Below are 7,297 nucleotides of genomic sequence, written 5' to 3'. Positions count from 1 at the left end.
TGGCTCTCACCTGTTTAGTTCGCATGCGACACGAAGAGATGGTAAGTTTAGGTAGAGAGTATGAAACGAGGTGGTGACTGAGAGTTCACTCCGTGTAGTCAGCTTTGTGAGGCAAGCCGATAGGCATTTCGAGAACCAAGTCACACAAAGCTTATCGCGAACTTTCGTCAAATGACTAAAGCCGCCACATTTGTGGCTCAGAGTTGGCCAGAGTTGAAAATGACTGAATAAGACGATTTAAGACGACGCTGAGTAGTGTGGCGTTCTATTTGCCGTTCCGATGGCGCGTCTAAAAGGTTCTGGCTCGGCCGGCTTCGGTTCAGATTGGACTTAGGTTGGGCAGGTAGTACGCCACAATCCACTATGACAAGTCAACTTCGGAGCACAATGTGTCCAAACACGCCCTAGTTTTACCCAGATTTGGCTGCGGTATCTTTTGTGTTGACAAGAATGGGTCAGCATATGTCTGTCGCCTGCTTTTGACTAGACGTGTGCGCAGCCGCCGCCGCAGTTTCCAAACCAGCGCGGCGATGGCCTCTTTGCACCTATTTTCTGACGCGTAAACGCGCATCGCAGTCCTCTCGCGGAGTCAAATTTGCTTTTGTTGATGCCGATGACGGTAGGTTGCGGTTTTGCGCAGTTTTTGACGCCACCGGTGGTAAAATGGGCACGACGCCGACGCCTGTCAAAGTTTCACCGCCAGACACATCTTCATTTGACGCGCCGAGTACGAAGATATACACGAAAAGGTGGCGACTATAACGCAAATCTGTTGGAAAGTATGGCACTTGCAGGTTAACGACTCTTTGCTCTGTATCTTTCGTTGCTTCTGCTGCTGCTGCGGTTGTCGTCCACATATTTGCTCATGCGATGCAAGGTTGACCAGGTAACACGCTTTCAGCTAGCCATCATTCAGAATGACATTGTTCTCTCTCCTGATTTATTTAAAACACTTCCTGTGACAGTTCGCATTTTATGGTTACTGTCGCAAAGAGACATACTGCTTGCGACACGGCTGTCTGAAATCGGCACCCCGTGGTTTATCCCATCTCAAACCTCGAGGTGTTGCAAGATAATTTATTTCGAGTAAGAAACACGTCCGGCATGTGGTCTAGTTTTAAATAAAATATTGGAACAACATTTTCAAGGGCACTTAAGGAAATATGGGCTGCAGAACTATTCACACGCGATTCCAGACAATCGTGTCGCGAGCAGTACGTTCTGCTCTCTGCTAAAGTAAAGAGCGGGTTATAATTATCTGCAGTGATTGACCTGAGACAGCGGATATATGTGGAATAACAACGGTTTAATAAGAGTTAATAGGGACGAGACAGTTCACGTTGGAAGCTATGCTTCCAGACGAATCAGCCAGACGAATCACGGAGGTCGTGGTCTCGCGCATCGTCCTGGATGTCCGCCAATCATCCCACTAGCTCCACTACATGACCTTGGGTATGTTATGTGGTGAAGTTCTGTTTTACACCCTCATTTCTTTTTTCCATCATCACCTCGTCACCAGCTATAGTCGTGACGATGTCCACAGCTGTGGGGCCAAGAACGGCAAGCTGTCTCGAACATTACAACCACTATGTCTGTTTTAAGAGGCTCCTTCAGAGTGCCATTCTAAGCGGCGTTCTCCCTTTCTTCCTTCCTTTCCGTAAGTGCGGTTTCTTTACTGTCTTACCTTCCACCGTTACCCGTTTCTTGTATCGTGTATTCCTTTCAAAGCTCATGCAATGTAGATTGTGCTGTGTATAGTATTCTTTCTGTTGTGTGAAGCTGTCGCACCAGACGACGTCTAAGGCGACAGACGAAGATAAAACCAGGCGAGCTTTTGCAGAGGTCATTAATTTTTTGTCTTCGCACGATTGACATTAAATATATTTTCCCTGCGGAGGCGCTCATCGAAGCATGCAATTGTAAAGCCAGTGAATGCTTCAACTGTTCTCTTTCGCTGTAGGCAGCAGGAACAGGTAAGCAATCGTGAACTCATCAAATCATGGAGATGGTTGAACAAATTTTGCTGCTCCCGCGCAAGATTGGGACCGCTGTCCTTCTCCTTGCATGGCATCTCTTTTGTCGAGTGTACAGTTCTTTGTAAATTCGTTGTTCGACTTTCAAAGCGAATAATTTTGACATATAAGGCAAAATATAGAAAACTGCAGCCCATTGTTTAACTGAATTATTATGCCATTTATGCGTAGCAGAAAGCTACCAGCAAGGCAAGGCAGATGTATGAGGTGGTGAATATGTATCTTGCGTTGGGACTTAGAACGAGCGATGAACCTAACAGAGAACTCCATGTGCGCAATAATGAGGGGGGGGGGGTCGAAGTAGCTCGCCGTTGTTGCCGCACTCAAGTAGGCAACGTCACGACTATAGCCAAAAAAAGGGGGGGGAAGAGAGTCGACGATTTGAAATTGAGGCATAGGCAAGATGAATGATACTGATGGTACGGAACTAATGATGATAAAACTGGTGGTCCCTCTGCACATGCAATGACGCGTCATGCGATAGCGTTGCTGCTGATTCGCTGAACTGCCAAGGAATTATGCGGATAAGTTAAAATTCTGGAACCGCTTCACTCAGCACAATAGCCCTGCCAATTCGCACCTTCTTAGCAAACATACGGAACGCGGTGTCCCGAATGGGTCGCTTACGAATGGCATTGAAACTGAAGACCCCTTCCAACAACAACCACACACACACACGAACACACATAAAGAAATGATGATGAGATGGGGCTGATGCCTGCCAGCAGGCTGGAACAACACGGAATTGCCTTTAGCTTCTCTCAACTTTCGGTGTGCAGCAACATGCTTGACGCGTCCTTCAGCTATATGATGACAGCAACGAAGCAAGGCATCGCTCTCACTGCTCGGGTGTCTCTCTTGCGCGTTTCTCTCTCTGCGCCTTGGTAAGTTTTCTCGTCTGCCCGATCTTCTGTTCTTCAGTGCGAGGCCCCTTTCTTGGTCATCCGTTCACGTTGGTCATGACTGCCGTTTGCAGTAAAATGCAGCACACAGAACCAGCGTTGTTCTCTGTCAGCCACTCCTAAACACATACACACGTGGCCTGATACTGTGCCGCGATTGGCGCCGGCAGTAATCCTGCAGGTGAGTTCGCAGGCTGCGCCATGCGTCGATGCTCCGCGCCCTGCTTCGGCGCGCATAGGCTGCTCCACTGCGGTACCCGTGGCCCTATCTATCGCCGCTCAGCTCTACTAGTGAGTTTTTGCTCACATCGCACAGTATATCACAGAGGGTACCGCAATAATATTATCATAAATCTTCCGGAAAACTTCAGAATTCTTGAAAATATGTTATGCTTTTCTACCACTGAAGTTCGGAAACCAGCATAATAGCCAATATATGATGTAGTGAAGTTGGCTGCTGGGAACATGGCAAAACCACGAGATCGACGCCATAATGTCCCAGTGGAGCAACCTTTCACTGAATAGTGGTCTTCGACTGAGTCTGCCTCATACTTTTAGGTGGGAGCAAGATAGAACCGTGATGCACGCGGGAACATTCCATCCAAGGAAATTTCAGAGCCCGTGGTGACGTTGTTGGTCCTTACACATTCGAACGCAGATGAGAAAGCGTGTTCAGCCAAGTAAAGATCGTGAAAGAGGACTCCGGAAGTGGCATGAAAAATGATACGTTAAACGTTACCTTGCAACAAAATATGTGTGGTATATTAAACATTTTTTTTGTGTTAGAGCTGTATTATCAGGTATCTTTTAAATACCATTGTTTAATATCAAGCAGATCCTAGGGAGCAGTGTGCAGTGTTGAAGAAATCTGATTCTTCAAACTCGAAAACCAGAGAATGCAGGTCATTGTAAATGATCTGCACGCCATGGTACATGTAAAACAACCATGACGCTGTCAAAGGACGATCCAAACCTTTTGCCTCATTCACCGTGTTTGAGAAGAACTTCGGAGGATCAAAGAGAACAAGAACGGACGAACAGACTTTTCACCAACACAACAAAAGCCTAGCATAGATCTAGATCCTATGGATGTATTGGCGCTGACGAAGGGTCTGGGAGTGTGACCTCTATAAACTGCAGCACATTTTAGAGCGCAGCTCTTAGCGTTGTTCCTGGGTTGAGTGGCGTCGGCTTGGAACCGGCAGAGTGAATGACGAGCGAAGCGAAGGATGAAAGCACGGGAAATCGTGAGGAGGAAAGCAGCGGGGGAGCGTACGGCGAGAGTGAAGAGGGCGCGAGAAGGAAAGCGAAGAAGTTTTGCACGGCGAACGCGAAGAGGGGACGAGGAAGAAAGTGAAGGAGGATGGTGCTACGAGAGCAGTCGAATGAGCCAGAGTCGCTCTGTGGGTTCTACCTATTCGCGTCTCCAATGAACTACAGATGACGCACCGACCTTCCAGAATGGCGGACGAAAACAGGTCTACCGAGCAAAGCGAGCATAGGGACTGCAGTGTCGGCGGCATTATGTTCATCCTGCGGATTCTGTTTCAGTTGTAACAGGCACCGATGCTTAATGAGAGCCTAACATCTGCGAACAACATTTGTGTGCGGGTAATCTCATACTGTGCAGTTCAACTCAGAAATAGGTAAAAGTTTCCGTCGTCGGAGTTTGCTCACAAACGTTGGGAATTGAGCGGAACAAAGGGGTCATTGAGAATGAAAGAAAGGTAAAGCAGGGATTAGCTGCTTGAGAAGTGTAACATAGCATACGTTATAGGATGTCTGGACTAGTCGTCTGCAAGCAATGCCATTTTTAGGCGCTCCTCCGATTGTCCCGTAGTTTTTACATGTGAGCGTTGCAAGGGAGCAAGAGCTCCGTTGTATAGCTTATATTCAGAATTTCTTAAGCGGCAGGTCACAGTTTGTGACAGCCAACGAGACAGCGTCTTCTCTGGCACCTGTATCCTCAGGAATCCCTCAGGGTTCGGTGATAGGCCCTCTTTTATTTCTCATTTTCTTTAATGACATCTGTAACGGCTTAACTTCTTCTGTCCGTCTTTTCGCGGACGATTGCTTCATCTACCGTAAAGTATCTTCCACCCTAGACTGTGTTACACTCCAACAGGACCTTGAACGTGTATCATTTTGGTGCTCGGCATGGTTACTACCTGTCAATACTCATAAATGGAAAGTTCTCTCCTTCTCACGGTCCTTTCCTCTAATTTCAAGTTACTACTTCGGCACTTCCCTTCTCGTCCGCGCAGAATCTTACAAATACTTAGCTGTAACACTAACTGCAGACCTTTCGTGGTCCCAACACATTTCCCGTATTGTCGCCGACGCTAACCGTTCCCTTGACTTCCTTCAACGCAATCTTAGGCTTGCGCCCTCTCATATAAAAAAGCTTGCATACACGACTTTCATCCGGCCAAAACTTGAGTATGCTTCGCCTATCTGGGACCCCTACCAGGACTACCTTTCCTCTGCAGTTGAGCGAGTACCAAATCGTGCAGTTCGTTTTGTCACTAACTCATATTGCTATGACACTAGCATTTCCGCTCTTCGGAGTGACCTTGCTCTTCCTACCTTATCGTTGCGCCGTATTCAATCGGGATTTTCGCTCTTTCACAAAATCTATCACAACCATTTCTTAAGTACATGTCTATTACAGCCTCCTTCCTGCGTATCTGAACGTCATGATCACGAAAATAAGGTTTGCTTACATAAGTGTAATACCCTTTACTGCTTCCAGTCGTTTATTTCCCGGTCGTCAAGACTCTGGAATGACCTTCCCCGCCATGTAACACTTTTCACTAAGAATCCCCAGTTTCAGGCGGTCATCACCAATTTGTTATCTCTCCCCTGACTCTTCTTTACGTTATTTTTCTTTTTCTTTTCTCGCACTGTTGTTCACAGGAACTATATGTGTACATCCTTGCTGTTTTTTTGCACTAGGTCTTGATGATTTTAGTGTTGTATTTCCTTTTTTTTAGTATATCTGACGTTTCTTTTGTTGTTTGGCGATTATGTTAATTACTTTTTTTCAGTTTTTACAGTGTTATTGTCGCCCAGCTCCTCCGTTATGTTGTACCCGTTTGGGTCTTTAACGTATTCTAAATAAATAAAAAAATAGTGTCTGAAGAAGAAAACATTTTAGAGCGCAGCTCTTAGGTGCTGTTCCTGGGTTTCAGCTGCGTCGGCATTGGAACCGGCACAGCGAACGACGAGCGAAGCGAAGGATGAAAGTACAAGAGACCGTGAAGAGGAAAGCAGCGGGGGAGCGTACGCTGAGAGTGAAGAGAGCGCGAGGAGAAAAGCTAAGAACTTGCGACACGGCGAACGCGAAGAGGGGACGAGGAGGAAAGTGAAGGAGTAGGGTACCACGAGAGCAGTCGAATGAGCCATTCTCGGTCTGCGGCTTCTACCTATTCGAGTCTCCAATGAACTACAGATGACGCACCGAACTTCCAAAATGACGGACGAAAACAAGCCTACCGAGCAAAGCGAGCATAGGGACTGCAGTGTCGGCGGCATTATGTTCATCATCTGGATTCTGTTTCAGTTTTAATAGACACATGAAATGCTTCATGAAAGCCAAACATCTGCGAACACCATTTGTGTACGGGCCAACAGAAGAAACAAAAGTTACTTTCGGAACTTTCGGAGACAAAAGTAACTATTATAAAAATTGTAATGCACAAGTTAATGTTCACGTGAGCATTTGCAAGAGCACATTTCTTTGTTTGGTGTGGTGATGAGAAAACATGTGCTCATAGGACATTAGCTATAACTCAGTTATCTTTGTAGGACTCTGGCTATATGTTGGAGGTTAGTACTTTGATATTAGTTACATAGCTCGAGATCTGAAAACGCGTACACGTCAGTACGACAAATTAACAAGGAACGAAGTTCCTGTGATACTCCAATATCAAATGTTTACTCAATCTGCGGCAGAGAGATTTCAGTGCACGTTAAAGACCCTCATGTGGCCAAACTTAATCTCCAATTCGGCCATTGTGGCGTCGACCAATGATCATGGTTGTTTTGCTACGTAAAGCCACAAATTATAAGGAAGAAGATGGATTCATGCATAGAGACTGCATGATCCGGAATCATCCATGGTGAACAAGATACTCGTGTGTTCGGTCAACACGCTACAATTCCTTATCTTCTTTTTTATAAGGAAACGATTAAAGGAAAGCGTGGGGTATTTTCACCACACTGAGAAGCAGCTACGAGTCCTATATAATTATTTTCGATTTCGATATCTTCTTCGTTTTCGGCATTCTGTTCAAAAATGAGCGAAACGTGTACCGCTTCTTCTACCCGGACGCGGTCTCAAACCTGCTTTCGCTGCTTTTT

General features: G+C 46.1%; 1 long non-coding RNA gene across 1 annotated transcript; it reads left to right on the top strand.

The window, feature by feature from the left end:
- Window positions 1–1,371: 1,371 nt before the first annotated feature.
- On the top strand, window positions 1,372–6,636 carry LOC135396054 (uncharacterized). The gene is made up of 3 exons (XR_010423273.1): window positions 1,372–1,452; window positions 1,520–1,657; window positions 6,127–6,636. It is a non-coding gene; the product is annotated as an uncharacterized LOC135396054 (long non-coding RNA).
- The last annotated feature ends 661 nt before the right edge of the window (window positions 6,637–7,297 follow it).

This window comes from Ornithodoros turicata, chromosome 5 (assembly GCF_037126465.1).
Source record: "Ornithodoros turicata isolate Travis chromosome 5, ASM3712646v1, whole genome shotgun sequence".
In the NCBI taxonomy this organism is placed as follows: Eukaryota; Metazoa; Arthropoda; class Arachnida; order Ixodida; family Argasidae; genus Ornithodoros; species Ornithodoros turicata.
This window is presented reverse-complemented; position numbering and strand designations above follow the sequence as displayed.